The sequence below is a fragment of the Callithrix jacchus genome, chromosome 1 (genome assembly GCF_049354715.1).
Source record: "Callithrix jacchus isolate 240 chromosome 1, calJac240_pri, whole genome shotgun sequence".
Lineage (NCBI taxonomy): Eukaryota > Metazoa > Chordata > Mammalia > Primates > Cebidae > Callithrix > Callithrix jacchus.
In genome coordinates this window covers 119,409,369-119,432,560 of record NC_133502.1, presented here as the reverse complement: position 1 = coordinate 119,432,560, position 23,192 = coordinate 119,409,369, and the positions used below count along the sequence as shown (strand labels likewise).

Here is a 23,192-nt window from a genome sequence, read left to right as displayed (position 1 = left end):
AGAATATTTTAAAGCAATACATTATCATTCAGTATTTTTCTTATTTTGCTTTCTAATAAATATACTGTTTATTTCTTTAAAAATCACTTTAAGGTCGGGCACGGTGGCTCACGCCTATAATCCCAGCACTTTGGGAGGCCGAGGCGGGTGGATCACGAGGTCAAGAAATCGAGACCATCCTGGTCAACATGGTGAAACCCCGTCTCTACTAAAAATACAAAAATTAACTGGGCATGGTGGCACGCGCCTGTAGTCCCAGCTACTCGGGAGGCTGAGGCAGGAGAATTGCTTGAACCCAGAAGGCGGAGGATGCGGTGAGCCGAGATCGTGCCATTGCACTCCAGACTGGGTAACGACAGCGAAACTCCGTCTCAAAAAAAAAAAAAAAAAAAAAAATAAGAATCACTTTATACTGTAATAACCATATATATATATATGTGGAATTTTTAAAAAGCGATCAGAAATATATATATGAAAACACTGAAACAGAGAAGGGGAGTTAATTTTTTTTTTTTTTGAGATGGAGTTTCACTGTTGTTACTCAGTCTGGAGTGCAATGGCACGATCGCGGCTCACCACAACCTCTGCCTCCTGGGTTCAGGCAATTCTCCTGCCTCAGCCTCCCGAGTAGCTGGGATTACAGGCACGATATTTTGTATTTTTAGTAGAGACGTGGTTTCACCATGTTGACCAGGATGGTCTCGATCTCTTGACCTCGTGATCCACCCGCCTCAGCCTCCCAAAGTGCTGGGATTACAGGCGTGAGCCACCGCGCCCGGCCAGGGGAGTTAATTTTACCTGTAGCCTGATGTAAAGGGGACACTATTAAAGTGCAAATTACATTGAATTTCCTGGTAGCAAAAGGGTGATAGAAGCATATTATTTGTCAAAAAATATCCACTTAGGTATATTTGTATAATTTATGACAGAAAAATAGACAAATTTCAGAGATTGAAGAAAGACCATCCTTTTAAACCCCTTGCAGTTGTGTAGTCTAAAAGCCTTTATTGAAACATCCCCCTCTCCTATGGTACTACTGATCCTCAAACTCAACTTGGTGCCTTTTCAAGTGCATCAAGAAATCAAGAATGGTGACAGTGGCTTTATTTGTTGATCAAAATTTTCTAGAACTTAAGATATATTTTTAGGTGTAAATACTTCAAAAAAATCACATTAAGTCCTCTAGGAAACTAAATTATTGTTTCTGTATACCCAATCAGGTAATGGCCCAAAAGTGATAGATAAGATGATCAAGAGCTTGCCACAAATTTCTGACTATAAAATGGAATATCTTTAGCTATGTAGATTTTCAATGATAAAATATATATCCTTTTGAATTCTGTACTCAAAAAATCTTAAAATGGCTTTTAACTAGGTCAGGGTATATTCACATAAGTATCTCTAATAGGGAGTGCAGGGTGTAGTAGTTACAAATAGGGAGATCGAGATTCTAGTATATGAAGGTAAACATTTTACTCATTTTTTTCCTGATGTCCACTTCTATCTGAAGCCTGACTCGTGATTTTTTTAATATACTCTTGCATTTTCTTCACATTTGAACTCTTAGAAATACTTTTTTTTCACACTAAGTCATTTGGTTGCTTTAGTACACACTTTGTTGAAGTTTATCCTATAATTAAACCTGTGATAAGCTAAGAAAAACATACCCTTTTATTCCGGTAGTTTTGTAAAGATTAGACACTTCCTTTCTGGATTAGCAGTTAGAACTGAGATTACCCTGAAACAAATCAATTATAGAGAAACACAAAATACGTATATTGACCAACCAGCCTCTTCTTTCTGTAAACAGATTCTTTGCAATAGATGGTATCTCTTCTATGCATGTGAATGATAAACAAATATACAGGCTGCAAAAGAACCTTATCGGGTCAAAGTTTACAATAGTTTGATGAATTAACAAGGGCCACAAAAGCTGGAAATACAGGCAGTCTTACCAGGCTTCATATTTCTGCTGACCCAAGTATAAGAAAAACAAAGGATTAGGTGTCAGTAACTAAACACAGTGTTCCTTCTTATTTTTTTTAAATGTAGATTAACTGTAGTGAGAAAGGCATCTTTTCTATGACTGCATTTATACAATAAGGACCAAAGATTGTATAATCTGTAAGAAATAATGCTTTACTTCAGTTCTAGTCTATGCCATTCAATTAACCCATCCTTCGCTGTAGATAAAGAGATAAACAAAGACTAAAAAATATGTGGTAGAGGATATAGCACAATTCATCCATATGTAGAGTACAAAGTCAAATGTGTTAGGAAACACACAAAAAGAGGAGAGATTATTTCTGCTTGGGGAAATTAAATACATATTCTGGAACATAACAAATGAGTATAATTTTCACGTACATCGATATAGACAACGTACTCATGCATCCCTTAACGACAGGGAGGGCCGGGCGCGGTGGCTCACGCCTATAATCCCAGCACTTTGGGAGGCCAAGGCAGGTGGATCACGAGGTCAAGAGATCGAGACCATCCTGGTCAACAAGGTGAAACCCCCGTCTCTACTAAAAATACAAAAATTAGCTGGGCATGGTGGCGTGTGCCTGTAATCCCAGCTACTCAGGAGGCTGAGGCAGGAGAATTGCCTGAACCCAGGAGGCGGAGGTTGCGGTGAGCCGAGATCGCGCCATTGCACTCCAGTCTGAGTAACAAGAGCAAAACTCCGTCTCCAAAAAAAAAAAAAAAAAAAACGACAGGGATACATTTCTAAAAATGTGTCAATTTTGCCATTTTGTGAACATCATAAAGTGTATTTCCATAAACCTGTATGATACAACCTATTGCCCCTAGGCTACAAATCTTTATAGCATGTTATTGTACTGAAAATTGTAGCCAGTTGTAACACAACAGGAAATATTTGTATATCTAAACACAGAAAAGTTACAGTAAAAATAAGGTACAAAAAGCAAAAAGTTTTTGACTCTTTTATAATAACAGCTTAAAGCACAATACTTTCTACAACCATAAAAATATTTTCTATTACATCCTTATTCTATAAGATTTTTCTATTTTTAACATTTTAAAATTTCTTTTTGCTTTTTAGACTTTTTAACTAAAAAGTAAGATACAAACACACACATTAGCCTAAGCACGCGGAGTCAGGGTCATCACTATCACTGTCTTCCAACCCCACATCTTTTTCCGCTGGAAGGTGTTCAGGGCAATACAAGCATGGAGCTGTCACCTGCTATGATAGCAATGTCTTCCTCTGGAATACCTCCTGAAAGACCTGCCTGAGGCTGTTTTACAGTAAACTTAAAAAAAAAAATAAGTAGAAGTAGTAAACTCCAAAATAACAATAGTATAGCAAACACATAAACCAATAGCATAGTTACTTATTGTCATTATCAGATATTATGTACCGTACATGATTATATGTGCTATACTTTTAAACAACTAACAGTACAGTAGGTTTGTTTACACTGGCATTATCAGCACAAATGCCTGAGTAATGTCTTGCTGTATGACACTGTGATGGTTGCGACCTCACCAGAAGATTATGAAATCAGCTCCATCATAATATTATGGACCTACCATCCCATACATTGTCATTATGCAGCACATAGCTATATATACTATTAGTAGGATTTATTGCTGTGGTAGTGGTGGTTATTGTTAATCTTGGATTCGTTAGAATCAGAAAAGAAGTGGGAGTATCTCTGACATGAGTCTTTGAGCATCTGTTTCCCCTAAATTGCTTAATTGGACCTTAAAATCCTTCACAATTTTACTATTGCATATTCTCTGTTACTTTCCTGCTTATATTCTATACTCCACATCTTTTGAAGTTTTTACAAATTCCCTAATTAGCCAGGTTTTTGTGTTTTCTTGTCTTTGCATACATTGTTCTCTCTGTCCAGAAGGCCCTTCTCTTACCCCATGAGTATATTGTTTTTTAAAAATTCATTTTGGATATAAAACCTTAGGCAATTGTCTAAGCTCTAGTTCTTCTAATCTTGCTGTAACTATGAATATTTATATTGATTTCTTTTTGCACTTATTTTATGCCTGGCTACTCATTAGACTGTAAACCTATCTTCATCTTTTTGGTGTCTAGTGATTCCTCAACATATCTGATGTACGTATGAATGAAGACCAACATCTTCCATTAAGCTTTTCTCAACTTTTTTTTAAATCAATAATCATACTGTCTTCCCTGAATTCCTACTGAACAGCTTTCCACAGTTGCAGAAGTCAGTCTTTTAAGTGAATACCACAAATTACCTAATCTGTAACATTTGGAAAGTTTTAATAAAATTGTCCTTTACTAATGCATAAATGAATTTATTCAACAAGTATTCGTGTCTTCTGTGCCCAAAGCACTATACTAGGTAATATAAGAGATATAGATACAATATACTCAGAGCACACAATCAACGTTTTTGAAATGAAGTATGGCAAAACAATGAGACACTGGAAAGAAAGAGATACGCTCTTGGAAAGTAAAGGTGGGAAAGAGAGCACCATCAATCTTTTTTAAAAACTATTGAGGTAAAAAAAAATATAACGTGAAATTTTTTCTTTTTACAAGTGTTAAGTGTACAGTACTGTTAACTTATACAGTATGGAATGGGCGATCTCTAGAACTTCATCTTGCGTGATTGAAATTTTAATGCCCATTGAAAAACAACTCATTTCCCACTTGCTCCAGCCCTTGGCAATCACGTCTACTCTCTGATTTGATGAATTTGACTGCTTTAGGTACCTCATATAAGTAGAATAATTCAGTATTAATTATTTTATGACTGGCTTACTTCACTTAGCATAATATCATCAAGGTTCATTTATGTTGTAGCATAGTACATAATTTTCTTTTTTAAGGCTTAGTAATATTCCATGGTACATATATTCACCACATTTCATTTATCCATTCATCCTTCAATGAACAATTGGGTTGCTTCCACATTTTGGCCATTGTGAATAATGCTGCAATGAGTATGAGTGTCAAATATCTCTTCAGGATACTATTTTTAATTCTTTTGGACAAATGCTCAGAAGTGGGATTTCTAGATCATATGGTAGTTACATTTAATTTTTTTTATTGTACTTTAGGTTCTGGGGTACATGTGCAGATCATGCAGGATTGTTACATAGGTACATAGCAATGTGGTTTGCTGCCTTCATCTCCCTGTTACCTGGCATTTCTCCCCATGTTATCCCTCCCCAACCTCCCCACCCCCTGCTGTCCCTCCCCTATTTTTCCCCACCAGACCCCAGTGTGTGATGCTCCCTTCCCTGCGTCCATGTGTTCTCACTGTTCAACACTCACCTATGAGTGAGAACACATGGTGTTTGATTTTCTGTTCTTGTGTCAGTTTGCTGAGAATGATAGATTCCAGATTCATCCATGTCCCTACAAAGGACACGAACTCATCATTTTTTATGGCTGCATAGTATTCCATGGTGTATATGTACCACATTTTCCTTGTCCAGTCTATCATTGATGGGCATTTAGGTTGGTTCCAGGTCTTTGCTATTGTAAACAGTGCTGCAGTGAACATACATGTGCATGTGTCTTTATAATAGAACAAGCTTTCTATTGTTTTCCACAACAGATGCACTGTTATATATTTTCACCAGCAGCATGCAAGGGTTCCAGTTTCTCCAAGACAGCAAACACTTGTTCTTTTTTTCTTTTTGTAATGGCTATCCTAAAAAGTGTGAGGTGATATCTTACTGTGGTTTTGATTTGCACTTCCCTGATGATTAGGATATGACACATCTATATACACACCTGTTGGCCATTTATATGGCCTCTTTGTAGAAATATGTATTCAATTCCTTAGTCCATTTTTAATCAGATGATTTACCTCTTTGCTATTGAGTTATAAGAAGTTATTTATGTATTTTGGATCTTAAGTCTTTATCAGGTATGTGATTTGCAAATATTCTCCTGTTCTATAAGTTGCCTTTTCAACTGTTTATTGTTTTCTTTCCTGTGCAAAGGCTTTTAGTTTGATGTAGTCCCATTTACCTATTTTTGCTTTTGTTGCCAATGCTCTTGGTTTTGTATTCATGAAAACATTTCCAAGACCAATGTAATGAAGGTTCCTCTCTCTTTTCTTCTATGAGTCTTATAGCTTCAGGTCTTATATTTAAGTATTTAGCCCATTTTTTGAGTTGATTTTTGTGTGTGGTATAAGATAAAGTTCTAATATTATTTGTTTGCAGGTAGATTCTAGTGCAGAATCCTCATGGTTGCATGTTAGAATGTTCCTTTTTTTGTGGTATGTTTTCCAAGAAGACAGCTGGAATAATTTTGTCTTTTGCATTTGGATGTCTAATTTCCCGAACATTATTTGCTAAGGACACTATGCTTTCCCTATTGTACATTCTATGTGCCCTTGTAGAAGATCACTTGACCTTTCATGTGTGAGATTATTTCTGGACTCACTATTGTATTTTATTGATGTGTATATCTGTCTTTATGCCAGTACCATCGTGTTTTAATCACTGTAGTTTTGGAAAGTGTTTTGAAATTAGAAAGTATGAGACCTCAGCTTTATTTTCTTTCTCAAGATTATTTTGGCTATTCAGAATTTTTTTCTTTTCTTTTTTTAAATTTTAAAACAATTTTTAATTTTTTAATATTTTAAGTTCTGGGATATATGTGTAGAATGTGCAGGTTTGTTACATAGGTAATTGTGTCACAGTGGTTTGCTGCACCTAGCAATCCATCACCTAGGTTTAAGCCCATCATACGTTAGTTATTTTTCCCAATGCTCTCTCTCCCCACTCCATGTCTCCCACCCCAAAGCCCCAGTGTGTGTTGTTCCCCTCCCTATGTCCACATGTTCTCATTATTCAGGTCCTACTTATAAATGAGAACATGTGATGTTTGGTTGTCCGTTCCTGCATTAGTTTGCTGAGGATAATGGCTTCCAGTGCTATCCATATTCCTGCAAAGGACATGCTCTAATTCATTTTTTGGCTGCAGATTATTCCATGGTATATACATACCACATTTTCTTTATCCACTCTATCATTGATAGGCATTTGGGTTGATTCCATGTCTTTGCTATTATGAACAGTGCTGCAATGAACATACATGTTCATGTATCTTTGTAAAAGAATGATTTATATCCCTTTGGGTATATACCCAGTAATGGGATTGCTGGGTCAAATGGTATTTCTGGTTCTATTAATAGGTCTTTGAGGAATTGCCACATGAAATAATTTACCTTCCCATCAACACTGTAAAAGCTTTCCTATTTTTCTGGCAGTCTTGCTGGCACCTGTTGTTTCTTGACTTTTTAATAACTACTGTTCTGACTGGCATGAGTGGGTATCTAATTGTGGTTTTGATTTGCATTTCTCTAATGATCAGTGATGTTGAGCTTTTTTTCCATGTTTGTTGGCTGCATAAATGTCTTCTTTAGAGAAGTGTCTGTTCATGTTCTGTATTAGTTTGTTCTCATGCTCCTAATAAAGACATACCTCAGAATGTGTGATTTATACATAAAAGAAGTTTAATTGACTCAAAGTTCTGCATGGCTGGGAGACCTCAGGAAACTTATAATTATGGCAGAAGACACCTCTTCACAGGGTGGCAGGAGAGAGAATGAGAGCCAAGTGAAGGGTGAAACCTCTGATAAAGCCATCAGATCTTATGAGAACTCACTCCCTATCATGAGAACAGTATGGGGAAACTGCCACTGTGATTCAATTATATCCACCTAGTCCCACCCTGGACACATGGGGATTATTTAAAATTCAAGGTGAGATTTGGGGTGGGGACATGGAGCCAACCCATATTGTGTTCTCTGCCCACGTTTTAATGGGTTTGTTTTTTTCTTGTTTAAGTTCCTTGTAGATTTTGGATATTGAACCCTTTGTTGGGTTGACAGACTGCAAAACATTTCTCCCATTCTGTAGGCTGTCTGTTCATTCTGATGATAGTTTCTTCTGCTGTGCAAAAACTCTTTAGTTTAATTAGATCCCATTTGTCAATTTTTGCTTTTGTTGAAATTGCTTTTGGCATTTTTATTACAAAATTTTGTCCTGTACCTATATCTTAAATGGTGTTGCCTAGATTTTCTTCTAGGGTTTTATAGTTTGGGGTTTTACATTTAAGTCTTTAATCCATCTTGAGTTAATTTTTGTATAAATTATAAGGAATGGGTTCAGTTTCAATTTTCTATACAGGTAATATTAATATTTTAACAATATTATCTCTTCCAGCATGAACATGGAATGGCTTCTAATTTATTTGTGTCTTCTTTAATGTCTTCCATTGATGTTTTGTTGTATTCAATGTACATGACTTTTGCTTCTAGTTAAGTTTATTCCTTAAGTTTACTCCAGTTTTAGTCTCTTTTGAATGCTATTGTAAAGGGCAGTGTTTTCTTAATGTATTTTTTGGATTGTTTATTACTGTTAGTATACAGTGTATAGAAATGAAACAGAATTTTGTTTGTTAAATTTATAAACTAATACTTTACCCACTAGTATAAAATTTTTTTATGTGTGGAATTTTCTGGATTTGTCACATATGAGGTCAGGTAATATATGAACAGAGATAATTTTACTTTTTCCTTTCCTTTAGATGCTGTTTATTAATTTTTCTTGCCGAATTGTTCTGGCTAGGACTTTCCGTACTGTGTTGAACAGAAGTGGTGTGGTGAGAGTGAGCATTTGCCGGCATTTTTGCTTTTGTGGTTGTTGTTGAAGACAAGGTGTCACTCTGACTACTCTGTCACCCAGGCTGGAATGCAGTGGCATGATCTTGGACCACTACAGCCTTAACTTTTTGAGCTCAATTGATCCTCCCACCTTAGCCTCCCCAGTAGCTAGGACTATAGGTGTGCACTACCCTACCTGGCTAATTTTGTGTGTGTATATTTGGTAGAGATTGGGTTTTGTCATGTTGCCCAGGCTAGTTTCAAACTCCTGAGCTTAAGCAATCTTCCTGCCTTGGCCTCCCAAAGTGCTAGAATTACAGGCACAAACCACCATGCCCAGCCCTTCTCTTGCTCTTGATCTTAGACAAAAAGCTTGCAGTTTTATCACATTGAGTATGATATTAACAGTGGGATATTCTTATATGCCCATTATTTATGTTGAGATAATTTCCTTCTATCCTTAGTTTGTGAGTACTTTTGTCATGAAAGGGTATTTTTTATTTTTTTTGTGAAAGGATGTTGAGTTTTGTCAAATTTTTTTTCTTGCATCTATTGAAATGATCATGTTATTTTATCCTTTGTTCTATTAAAGTGATACATCACATTGATTCATTTTCATATGTTGAATAATCCTTGCATCCAGGGAATGAATTCTATTTGGTTATGGCATATGATCCTTTTAATATGCTGTTGAATTTGGTTGCTAGTATTTTGTTGAGAATTTTTGTGTCTATACTCATCAGGGATATTGACTTGCAGTTAAATTCCCCCCCCATAGTGTGATTTTCTGCTTAGGTATCAGGATTAAAATGAACTCATAAAATGAGTTGAAAGTGGCTCTTTTTTGATTTTTTGAAAGCATTTAAAGATTGGCATTAATTCATTTTTAAGTATCTGTTAAAATTTAGCAATGAATCATTCTGGCTGGGCTTTCCTTCTTGGAAGGCTTTTGATTACTGATTCAATTTCCTTACTAGTTACATGTCTGTTCACATTTCTTGTTATTCAGTCCTGATAGTTTATATATTTCTAGAACGTATCCATTTCTTCTAGTTAATCCCATTAGGCATACAACATTTATAGCAGTCTCTTATAATCCTTTTTATTTCTATAGCATCAGTTGTGGTGTCTTTTCTTTTATTTCTGAGTTTATTTTGAGTCTTCTGTCTTTTTTTCTTAACCTTCTTAAACGTTTGTTGGTTTTTTTTTTTATCTTTTCAAAAAGCAACTCTTAGTTATACAGATTTGAAGAATTATTTTTTATCTTTTATTTCTCCTCTAATCTTTATTCCTTCCTTCTGCTAGTTTGGATTTAGTCTATTTGTCTTTTTCTAAATTTTTGGGTATAGAGTTAGTTTATTTCAGATTTTTCTCTTTTTATGTAGACGTTTGCTGCTATAAATTCCCCTCTTAAAACTGTTTTTGTGCTCCATCCAATAAGTTTTGGTTGTTGTGTTTCATTTTCATTTGTCTCAAGATTTTTGTTTGTTTTGTTTCAACATATTTTTTATTTCCCTTTTGATTTCTTCTTTGACCCTTTGGTTGTTCAAAAGTGTGTAGTTTAGTTTCCACAATTTGTAAATTTTCCTTCTCTTTCTAATTTCATTTTATTGTGGTTGAGAAAGATATTTGATATGATTTCAATCTTCTCACATTTGTTAAGACTTGTTTTGTGACCTAATATGTGATTTACCATGGAGAACGTTTCATGTGTGTTTGAGAGGAGCATTCATTCTGCTACTATTGTGTAGAATATTCTATATATGTTTCTTAGGTCCATTTGGTTTATGGTGTTATTTGGGCACTCTTTTTTTTTTTAAATTGGTCTTCTATCTGAATGCTCTATTCTGAACATTAAATCTATTGTTGTGTTACTGTCTATTTCTGCCTTCAGTTTTGTCAATGTTTACTTGATATATTTAGATGTCCTGATGTTGAGTGCATATATATTGTTGTATCTTCAGTGAATTGATGCTTTTTATCATTATGTAATGTCTTTGTCTCTTCAGATGGTTTTTGACTTAAAGACTATTTAGTCTTTTGTAAATATAGCCACCTCTTCTCCTTTTTGATGATCATTTGAATGGAATGTCCTTTTTCCACCCTTTTATTTTCAGCCCATTGTGTCCTTAAATCTAATCTGAATCTTTGTAGAAAGCATATGGTGGTAGCTTGTTTTTCTGAATCCATTCAGTGACTCTATGTACTTTGATACTGAGTTTAATCATTTGCATTTAAAGTAGTTATTGGCCTGGTGTGGTAGCTCACACCTGTAATCCTAGCACTTTGGGAGGCTGAGGTGGGCAGATTGCTTGAACTCAGGAGTTCGAGACCAGCCTGGCCAATATGATGAGACCTAGCCAGGCATGGTGATGCATGCCTGTGGTCCCAGCTACTCAAGAGGCTGAGGTGGGAGGATAGCTTAAGCCTGGGTAGTAGAGGTTGCAGTGGACCAACATCACACCACTGTACTCCAGTTTGAGTGACAGAGCGAGACTCTGCCTCAAAAAACAACCCCTCCAAAAAAAGAACCCCCAAACAAACCAAAATACAGTAGTTATTGATAGGGAAGGACTCATTATTGCCATTTTGTTAATTTTTTTCTGTCAGCCTTATAGTTCTTTCGTCCCTCTTTTATTTTCTTGCTGTCTTCCTTTATGTTTCATTGATTTGCATTTTAGTTTTTGTAGAGACTATGACTTACCATATTGCCCAGGATTGTCTCAAACTCCTGGGCTCAACCAATCCTCCTGCCTCAGCCCCGAAAAATGGTAGGATTACAAGTGTAAACCACTGCTTCCAGCCCATTTTCTTTTGTAGTGGCATGCTATGATTCCTTTCTCACTTTTGTTTTATATCTTCTATAAGTATTTTCTTTGTAGTTACCATGGGGCTTACATAAAGCACCTTGAAGTTATAACAATGTATTTTAAGCTGATAATGTAACTTCAATTACATATAAAATCTCTACATTTTTATTTCTCTCCTTCCCCCAAACTTTATGTGTTTGCCATCATAAATTGCATCTTTTTGTACTGTGTACTATTAACATATGCTTATAGATATAGTTATTTTTTTAATTTTGTGTTTGACTTTTATACCAGAATTAAACATGTTTTATGAATCACAATTATAGTATTAGAGTATCCTCCACCATCTATATATTAATATTTATCTTTACATATCAATATAATTTTTTTATTGTTTTCCGTTAGAAACTTCCTTTCTGGTCTCACTTAATCTACTGATTCCTCACAGTTACTTTGCTACCTTTGTAAAATAAATGAAAGTCTGCACAACTCCATTTCACAAAAGCAGGGCGAGACAATCTATTCACAATCAAGAGGTAAACTCATCTTAACAGTAAATGGCTTGTGGCTCTTTGTTTTGTACTAAAGACCTTATTTTCATCATCAATAAGGACAATGGGCATTTTTATTTTTAGCACTAAATAAATTACCAAGGCACATCAATATCAGCATTTCACTGAATAATCAGATCAGAAGCTATTTGGAATAGGTCACATTGAAAAGAACATTGATTTTTGCCCCAGAACTTACAGTAAAATAACGAGTTCCGTTTATCTTTCTCTCCCTGTAACTGTCTTCTATATTTTACACATAGTTTTATATTTATAAAACCCTCCTAAACTAGGTGTTCTACAAAGCCAGTTTGCTGTCAGGCAGCATCTTTGTCCAGGTGGCTTTGGTGATCACATCATCCTTCTTTGTCTCCTAATGTGTCAGGCCCTTTCTAGTTTACAAAGCTATCTTTTATCCCATTGTTCTTTGCTGTGAACCAGTAAGGAACTCAGGCCTACTAACAACTCCATCTTAGGAGTGAATAAATATTATTCACAATGGCTCAGGTGAAAAGTAGTAGGATTATAATTTAGTTTGTTAATTTTTACAAGATTTGAAACCTGGTTCTCTACTGGCATCCATACTCCCTCCCTGACTGTCTACCATCTTTGTAACTACCATGTCAGTAACTATCCCCCTCCCCAAACCAATCTGGTTGAACAAATCTTAGAGGCCAGACAGAAATTATTCCTGCTTATTCAACTAGTTCTTATATTCTGTGATCTGGTACAGACTCCCTTACTTAAAGTCACTGCCAGTGGGGAAGAAGTAAAGAAATGCTTGTGCTAATCACATGTAGGATTCATATAAACACATTACCATATTTACTTCTTTTGAATCCTGTTTTCTCTTCAAAAGCAGTCTATGTGGTTCTAATTAGCCAGATTTTATCCCATCGGGAGAACAAGTCCTATAGAGAGAAAATTATTGTTCCTGCCCCCAAACAACCTTTTATTGCTCTGAATGGAGCACAGGGAATGACACTTTCTGAACTGGAAGCCTCTTCAGTCTTTGCAGTCTCTAGAAATCATGCAGATTTTTGTCATCCAGCAAGACAGAAGTGAGCCCTATGCAGAAGAGTGCAAAAGAATGCTCTGAGGTTCTAAGAACATCCCACAATAACATTTTTCTCTATTTCACCCAACTGAAAATAAAATATTTGGAATAAGTGTAACATAGTTGTCTAGAGCAACTTTTAATCCTAATAACCATATTTTCTGTAATTATATTTCTTTTATTTCTACCTTCCCTTGAATACTGGAATTATGAACTTAGGCAAGTTTTTTTTTTTTTTTACATAAAATATAGATTCAGTCAGCTTCATTAACTTTGAAAAATGTAATTGTTATCAAAATGCCAATAAAGTATTAAATGACAGTAAAGTGCTTATCAATATGACTTCTATTGTTTTAGGTACTTTACATACAGATATTAGCCCATGCACAATGTTTATAGTATTATCCATCAGTAAAAAAAATGAGGAAAGTTGTTTTGAAAAATGTCTTAGATGTGAATAACTCATTATGACAAAGCACTTTCATATATAATTTCTTATTTACTTTTTATAGGTGATAGGTGATTCTTGCAGATTTTTGGATGGTGGCTACAGAGGTACTTGCTTTGCAGTTGACACTTGAATAACATAGGATTAATATTCATGGGGTCAAATACCAATTTTTTTCTTTTCCTTCCTATTTTTTGAGACAGAGTTTTGCTTTGTCACCAAGGCTGGAGTCCAGTGGCATGATCTTGGCTCACTACAACCTCTGCCTCCCAGGTTCAAGCAATCCTCCCACCGCAGTCTGCTGTGTAGCTGGGACTACATATGTGCATCACCATGCCCAGCTACTTTTTGTATTTTCAGTAGAAACAGGGTTTTGGCAGGTTGCCCAAGTTGGTCTCAAACCAGCGTCCTCAAGTGAGGTGTCCATCGTTTAGATGTTGCTCAGGTTGGTCTCAAACTAGCATCCTCAAGTGATGTGCCCACTTCGGCCTCCCAAATTGCTCTGATTACAGATGTAAGTCACTACACCAGATCCCAAATTTTTTTCAATACAAGTTACATCAAGTGTGCCTGCTTCTCCTGACCTTCTTTCACCTCTTCTGCCTCTGCTACCCCTGAGACAGCAAAACCAACCTCTCCTTTACCTCCTCTTCTTCTGCCTAATAAATGTGAAGATGATGGGGATGAATATGTTTATGATGATCCACTTCCACGTAATGAATAGTACACATATTTCTCTTCATTTTGTATATTTATAAAATTTTAAATTGTAATTATATAATATAAAATATAATTTACATTAATTATATTAATTTATAAAAATATATAAAACATCTTATTAAAAATAAAAATTATTTTCTTAACATTTTCTTTAGCTTACTTTATTATAGGAATACAATATTAATACATAAAATACAAAATATGTGTTAATTGACTATGTTACAGTCAATTACTTTTCTGGTAAACAATAGGCTATTAGTTCAGTTTTTGCAACTCAAAAGTTATGTGAAGATATTTGACTGTGTAGAGGTCAGTGTCCCTAACCCCCTCTTTTTCAAGGGTCAACTATAGTTTTACTCTCCATATTATTATATATTCTTGCATACACTTTTGTGTGTAAGATATATTTCAAAAGAAAAAAAGCAGCTTTGTAATTCTCATGGCTTTTTGATTGATTATGCCACATATATTTTTCTTTACTCTCTGAAGTGTACAAAAAGATTCTGCTATTTAGATCTACTTTTATTGCCATTGAAAATTTAAAAACTGACTAGGTGCAGTGGCTCACACCTGTAATCCTAGCATTTCGGGAGTCTGAGGCAGGTGAATCACTTGAGCTCAGGAGTTCAAGAGTAGCCTGGACAACATGGTAAAACCCTGTCTCTACGAAAAATAGAAACATGATGGTGCACGCCTGTGTCCCAGCTACTCAGGAGGCTTGTGGTCTCAGGGATGTAAGGCTGCAGTAAGCCATGATGGCACCACTGCACTGCAGCCTGGGCAACAGAATGAAACCCAAGTTCAAAAATACAAAAGAAAATTTAAAAACCGTAAAACACACAATATGAAAATGTACAGATGGCCAATATTAAAACTGCATTTTTCATATTTAATACAAGTTAATTCATGTGAATCTACATGAATATTTATAATTTGGAGATTATTTGTGGCATAATAGAATACTCTTCCATTGATAAAATTTAAAAGAACATATCTCACAAGGACATATTTCATTTGATAATGCAATCAACATTTATCCACATGTAAAATTATTATCAGTTAAAATATTGTCTCTCCAACTCCACTCTGGAAGTGACTGACTTATCTAAACTTTTTATTTGATTTGCTATTTGTAATTTATTATTTAAATATTATGCAGCTAAAGATAGTAAAACAAACCAAACCCTCTTTAAATGTGTATAGGACATTGTTATGTACAAAAAAATTCTCATGAGATAACAAATAACATTTATAGAGGAGGAAGTAGGATATGCCAAATGCTGTGTAAAGCATATTCGTGTGCATGATATTGTTCATTTTACAAGCACCATAGGGGGGAATTACTATTATTATAATTATACCTCAATTTAGAAACATTATGGTACAATGTTATCAACTGGGGAACTAGAGACTTAAAGAATGTAACCAACTTCCCTAAATTGCTTGAATACCAACCAGGTCAAGCCTGTACTTTGAATTAATTTTCAGCTTTCAGGTGGTCTCAAACCAGAGCTCATTCTTTTATTACTATAGGGCTGCAAACTATTATTCGGGCACTGTCAAAGACGTGTTGTTTGTCTGACACATTGTTAATAATTTTTTTAAGAAATAAAAATGCTTTTGTGAGTATGCTTGCTTTTCCCAAATCCCACTGAGTCCACTGTCCTTTCATCCTGATGATCATAGTTCAGTTATCTCCTAGAACTCCTACACCAACTGTTGTCCTCCCAGCAGATGAGCTTTGTTATTAGTCTCCATGGTACAAACAGCCCCACTTCACAGGTGGGGAAACCAATTCACAATGATGTTATGAAGGACCAGAGTCAAACGATTAAACAAACATTTTTTTAGAAATTGAACGTACTTTATTTCTAAATGCAAAGATACTGAAAAGAGAGGGAAATTCAATCAGAAAATTAAATCTGACCAAATAAAGGTTAGAGTAAATTTGGCAGATTTCTTTTTTGGCCTAGGAGAAAAATACATAAACTTTATACTGCTGTTACAGGCATCCGGGTTTTGCTTTCATCTTAATTAGTGGAACTTTTGCCCTCTCTGGAAAAAGAAACCTAACACCGTCCCAGAGGAAGAGGTTTTTCCTCCCTAGATTTCCTGATGTGAAACCCATTCCTCTAATGCTTTCCACTCTTTTAGGGCATGAGTATTTTTCCTCCCACTACTTCAGGATAGAAAGAAAAAGAAATATTGCTTTTATTTTAGTTTATTGAAAATAATTACTCATATGCTATCAGATATGACTACAGATAATGGAAACAGAATATTTCTCTGTGAAAGAACGATAATGATTCTCTGCATAAGTTTGGGATAGGGTGTGGGAGGAGGATTGGGTGGGAACCGCAGAGGGTTTAGTTGAGGACAAATAATGAAAAAGAGCAAATTACTGGCATTTCAAAAGATAAAATTGAAAAGAGCTTAGCATAATTTTAGCGAAAACATTGAGACACTCTCTATTCCTCCACACTGTAGACCATGGGTGTAGCTTTTAGCTTTATGTAAGACATAAAAATATCTAGGGCTGGCACAAAGCTCTGCCTAGCTGCACAAGCATAAGGTTTCTCTGTTCTTAGAAAGCTAAGAAGTGCAACCCTCAGCATGATCAAAGAGCTGCTCGCCTATCAGCCTGAGAAAATGGAGAAAAAAAATTACTGATAGGTCATTTTCCCAGGGGACTCATTTGAAAACACTTGGCAAACTTACAAAGAAACTGGAAATCTTGTATGAAGGAAAACATGTTAAGCAGGTGCTATTGAGTATTTTAATATTAACAGTGTCTCTTACAGAGGACAGCCAAATGATGGTGACTCAAACTGATTTATCTGCAGTTGATGATTATGAACCAGGTACCAGGTTTCAGTTTGAACCAGTTACTTAGAATAACTAATACAGGTTTACAGCCTGGTGAAACCAAATATTTCCTTTAAGGGAATAACATTTTTTTTTTGCAATTTGATGAACACAACTACCAGAAATTTATCACAATATGGTAACAATTTCAATCAAGGCAACTTGCCAACATTAGTGGTTATGGCAGGCCTCTGCTTCATCACATTTTCCTGAAGAAAATTTTCTCTTTTAAGAGAAAAGAGTTGAAATCTTTTAAAAAGTTTGTCAAATCACCATCATCAGTAAAGAGGGAAAAAATTATTTATTTGCATGACTATAGCCTTCACTGATATGCATTCATAGTGAACTGGTTGATCAATGAAAACCATATAAGGAGATGTACTGGGATTTCAGATGGGCCCTCTCATTTCCTAAATGGAACTACTATTTGGAAGTTAATGGATATCCTTCTCGTCCTGATTGCCATAGCTTTGTTACCTTAAATGTATTGTATTTTCTTGTGTTGCCTTAATTTGTAGGTTTTCAAACCTTCATAAATGTCCTCATTTTGCAGTTTACATTTTCTACCTAGCACCATATATTTATGTTAGTAGGGATGTTTAATGCATAGTTGTATATTGTTCATGATATAATTTTTCCACAACTTATCCATACCTCTATTGATGAAAAGAAATTATTTCATTATGTTTACTATTGCTATGACTACTATATTAAACATTCTGACATTTATCTTCATTGATATAGGGTCTAGGAGTGACAAAATAGAAGTGGGAATTCTTATTTTGATCCTGACCTCAATGTAAATACTTCCATCATTTTACAATTAAGAGTATGGGTCAATAGTTCTCAAAGAATTGCTCTGTACCAGCACTATCAATATCATCTGGGAAGTTGTTAGTAATGGACATTCTTGAGCCTCACCCAGACCTACTGAATTAGAGAGTCGGGGAAAAGAGGAGGGTCCCAGCAATCAGTGTTTCAATAAACCCTCCAGCTGTTTCTCATGCTACGTAAAGTGGGAGGATTACTATTTTAGGTATTTCTGTGAATATCATTAGGTTAAGAGAACTTGTTAAAATATTGTTGAGTTTTTGTCATATAGAGATGTCACATTTTCTGGATTTTTTTTTTCTGACTCCATTAAGACTATATGGCTTTTGGTTTTTAATCATTCAACAAGATGGATTTTATTAATGGATTTTTATTTTTATTATTTATTTGAGATGGAGTCTCACTCTGACATCCAGGCTGGAGTGCAAATGGCATGATATCTGGCTCACTGCAAACTGTGTCTCCTGGGTTCAAGTGATTCTCCTGCCGCAGCCTCTTGAGTAGCTGGGATTACAGGTGTGCACCACCACATCCAGCTAATTTTTATATTTTTAGTGGAGACGGGGTTTCACCGTGTTGGCCAGGCTGGTCTCTAACTCCTGATTTCAAGTGATCTATCCACCTCAGCCTCCCAAAGTGTTGGGATTACAGGTGTGAGCCACTGTGCCCAGCCACAATTAATGAATTTTTTAAATAATAATTTTAAATATTTATGAACTGAAGGGACAGTCTTCACTTATTATGATGTATGTTTAGTGGCTGTGAGTAGCATTGATTATATTTTAATGGTTAATTTGAAAATAGGAAAACTGCAAAGATTGCTTCCTGAATAGCTAAAGTTGTAACGAAATCTCTGTCCCAGAATCCTGTTTGCTTTCTTCAGAGTTTTTATCATAGTTTGTAGTTAATGTATCTGTTTGTCTTGGATATGTTTTGCTATTAGTCTGTTAGCTAGCTCCATGAGCATAGTTATAGCTTCTGACTTACTTGCTGTTGCCTGATTGCCCAGTGCCAATACAGCTTCTTGTACAGATCCAGCACTGGAGGAATAAGCCCTTTCAGATGGTTTGTCCTGTGAGAATCCACAAAAGGCTGGATTCTCCTTTGCTTTCCCAGCAGTCTCTGCATCCCATGTTCCTTACTCTGCTGCTCTCCTTCACTTTTCCACATAAAAAGGATCAATAGTCTTCCATCCACATGGACTCTACAATATGCCATACTTCTGAACTAGGTTCAGGTTTTTGTATTTTCAGTTCATATATATTTTGATAAGTCACAGAATTCATTCCAAGAATATTCTAAAATCATGTATGATGAGAAGTGGTTGCATGAGAGGATATGAACCTGGGTCACTGTGGGCAAGTCACCTTATACTTTACCTCACCAATCACTGTGTCCTCATGTGTGGTATGGGACAATAAGACCTACCTTGTCAGATACTATTAGATGTGTCAAGATTAAATGAGAAAACAAAAGCCAACATTTATTCAGTGCTTACTCTGTGTCCAGCACTGTTGTTAAAACTTTATATGTATGGGCTTATTTAAACAATGAGATAATAGTAATGTGAATGTGGTTGTTCAATGTCTGGTACAAAATAAATGGTAAATAAAAATATATTTTAATAATAGTTGAATGAGCAAATGGGCTGTAAATAGGAAATAAATGTGTACTAGGCATATTAAAATGGATTTAAAATAGTTAAAAACTGTATAAGACATAATTCTTGCCTTTAGGAGCTCTTGCTCTGTTTGTTATACACATAATGGGATTTATTAAGGAAATGTTTAAAAGCCATTGTGATTTTTAAATAGATCCTACTGTTTTTGTGATTTATTACATGTGAAAGGCAAAGAATACTAATTTAAAAATATTTTCAATTATTCTGTGTTCATGCAGAGACAGAAAGATTAGCCAGTGAAAAGAGGAAGTTCTTTTAGGTGATTATAAAGTCTGAAAAAGCAAACAATAATTTAAGTAGGTTTCCAATTTTCTTTGTCTTTCTTTTTGCAGGAAATTGACTCTTTGGGTGTGGCAACTCTGTGGTAGAGACAATGGAATCACAGAAAAGAAAAGGGAGGCAAGTCCTGAATCACACACCACAGTGAGTCTGTGTTAAGCTTTATATTTCTGGCCAAGTCAAACAATCCAGTAAACTGATTTAAGAATTGGGCAATAAAAACCCTTGTCTTGATCAGTGGTCAGCCTATCTTAGATGGAAAAAAAAATTTAGGAGAAGCATTTCTATCTAAGTCTTAACTACTCATAAGCAACGCATGATGAAGTTGACTCAAGGGTAGATGGAATTACTAAGGGTGAGCTGGTTTCTATAAAGAACTTTCTCATTACTTAGTGTTGCATAGCACATGTGTAGGACTGTGCTTTATACTGTGGACTTCCTTTACGCATGGCCTCAGGATTGCTGTCCTGCTGGACTCAGATTGAGAATCCAAACAGGAATGATTCAAGCTGATTCAGACCTTGATTAGTGATGCCTTCTACACAATTTTCTGAATTTATTTTCGCTTCTACTTATTTCCTACAATCTGTTTACTTCTTGTAGGGTTGCTTCTATCATGAACCCTTTGGTTTACGGTTTTTCAAACTTTAGTGCTATCCTAGAACATATGATTGATTAATTAATTCATTCATCCGGTAAATACTTATTGAGCTACTGTGTGGCCAGCACTGCCTTAGATGGTAGGGCACAGTGGAGAACAAAGAAAAATAAACAAAATTCTCTGTTTTGAGCACTTTAGATCTCATGTAATTTTCCATAGCACTATATAGTACCTATATGTCTAACATGTTTCTTTAAGATCTTTTACCCCCTACATGCCTAACCCCTATTTATGCAAGTCTTAAGTGCTATTTCTTCAGCAAGGCTCTGAATCCTCTCCTTCATACTAGGTTAGACTTCTAATTTATAAATTTTCATAACATTGTATTTTCTTCAAAGCATAATTTTAATAAGGGATAAGAAAAAGGGTGAGTGAAATAGGGAAGGAGGGAAAACCAATATAAATATTATCAATTTAACTGCTGTTAAGCACAACTGAGAGCTCAGTCTCAGGGAAAACATTCTTTAAGAAGGCTTATGATCTTTATCATAGGATCGTCAATCATGGGGGAAAAAAGGAAATAATTTATTCACCAGCTACTCTTTCCCACAGGTCTGTAGTTTGCAGTGCAGGTTATTAACTCCTCTGTATGTGTGTGAGTGATGAGCCACACCTCAGTGTCAACAGTGAAGCCTAGGGCAGAAGAAAGAAGCTCTGTATTGGCTCTGTCAGCTTGGGCTTATGTGACTCAGTCAGCAGCACAGCTAGGACAACCAAAGGGCAAGGTTAATAGGTCAATAGCATCTGCAGTGTTCCATGAGGTATTTGATACATCTTTGCCTTTAAAGACTCTTTAAAACTAACATTTCCCGTGGATGTATACTATTTTATTTCATCGATGAGCTCAGATCCACTGAAACGTTTCCCAATTGTTAGCAGTTAAGTTACTCCTCTTTCATTATTACTCTATTGTCACAACAATCAAGCTTAGTTTTGAATGTCTTGTCAATCCTTCCTTCATCTTTAACCCAGATTTTACTCTTGAGATTTTGGTATCAGTTATCATTGTATGTGTGCTATCTTTTTGTGATCTTAGTCTGTAGCTGAAATAGATACTAAAAACAGTGCAAACTGAATTTTATCTTCCTATGTGGTGTCACTGTCTAATGGGAGAGCAATAGAGGGTCTCCTCTTTTTGTATGATGCTTCATCTGTAGTTCACTTGTTCCTCCATTACTAGTTGAGCTCTTACTCTGTTCCAAGTGTTGTGCTAGGAGCTGAAGATAGAGTAACACAAGACACAGCCCCCACTCACAAAGAACTCCCAATCCAGTACAGAAACCAGTTGCCACAAACACCAATGGTCTGTCAGAAACCATTTTCCATACGCAAAATAATTTTCATACGACGAAAATTGGGAGTTAGTTTGTAAATGGAGTAGTAATATAGTTCTAGAACAGGAAATCTGGTCTAAAAAACTTCAGGTCAGGTAGGAAGATAATGCAGTTTTTGTGGCAGAATGTTTTTCAGAGTTAGAGAAGATTGGCTCCAAAGTCGCTTCCCAGCAATAATAACACCGCATAGGAGAAAGATAAAATGTCTTTTTCCAAACCTCTCATTTTACCATCATTCCACTGAGAAGTAGTTCTCTGTGCAGGGTGTAGCTGGGTCCATTCTCTAAATTGTCCTGGAGTGAGGCTTTAATGGGAGAGGGAAGTGGCTTCCTTATTCTGGACATTAAGATATTCTAACATTACGTTTGATGAAAATCCTATGGGCTGACACATCAGCATCTTATACACCTATGATTAGAGTCGATGGAATTTTAGGATGAAAGCCACAGGTAAATTTTAATCTGAATTAGATATGCTATTTGAGCCTGCACTACGGACAAAGCACATATTATGCTCTGCTCATTTTGTGGTTTAGCACCTTGATATGTTTGGTACAATGTAAATGCTGCATATCATAACCAAAGCAACAAAAGGACTCTCCTTAGTGAATAATTTTCATAAAGTAGTCATGATCTCTATTCCAAAATCCCGACAGTGGTCTCACAGGAATAACTGGAGTCTGTGTTTTTAGAAACACACACTGCTCTTTTATTGCACTTCTGTCCCTAATGTAATCAAAGCCATGAAATCTTATAAAATGGGACAGAGTAAAGGGAGAATCTGCCAAATTGATATTGGTTGTGGGACTTCTCAAAGCAATAATACAAGATTCTCAACATTGCTTCTTTTTTTTTTCTTTTTTCCCTCTCTCCCTCCTTTCTTCTCTCCCCCTTTCCCTCTTTTTCTTCCTTTTTTGCTTTCCTCAGCTCCTTTTCTCTCTCCCTTTTCTTTTCTCTTTTAAAAAGTATTATAGTTCTATAATATTTCCCCCTCACTGGTAAAATTCCACAGAGATGTGTGACTTTCAGTTTGTCATACTGCCGTCAATTACCCATTTTCCAAATGATATTACAAATGAATACTTCGCTGATGGATGTTTTGTTGTAATTTTGTAATTCTTTGAAGAAAAGATGATTTTCTAAAATTCATTCTTTTGCCCTTGTGACATAAGAATTTTAATCCCATCAAATATGTTTTGTTTGTTAAATATGTGCCAGTTTTTTAATACATATAAAGTTGAGCTTTTCCAGAAGTACTTTGCTATTCTGATTACATCACTTCATCTTTCCAAACTTACTGCTTCTGAGCTA

At 35.6% G+C, this 23,192-nt stretch overlaps 1 long non-coding RNA gene across 1 annotated transcript in view; it reads left to right on the top strand.

Moving 5' to 3' along the window:
- LOC118154660 (uncharacterized) overlaps positions 1–23,192 on the top strand; it is a 135,797-nt gene that overhangs the window by 107,703 nt on the left and 4,902 nt on the right. The window contains exon 3 of the long non-coding RNA XR_004744842.3: positions 19,941–20,031. This is a non-coding gene — a long non-coding RNA (uncharacterized LOC118154660). The remainder of the gene's footprint in view (positions 1–19,940; positions 20,032–23,192) is intronic.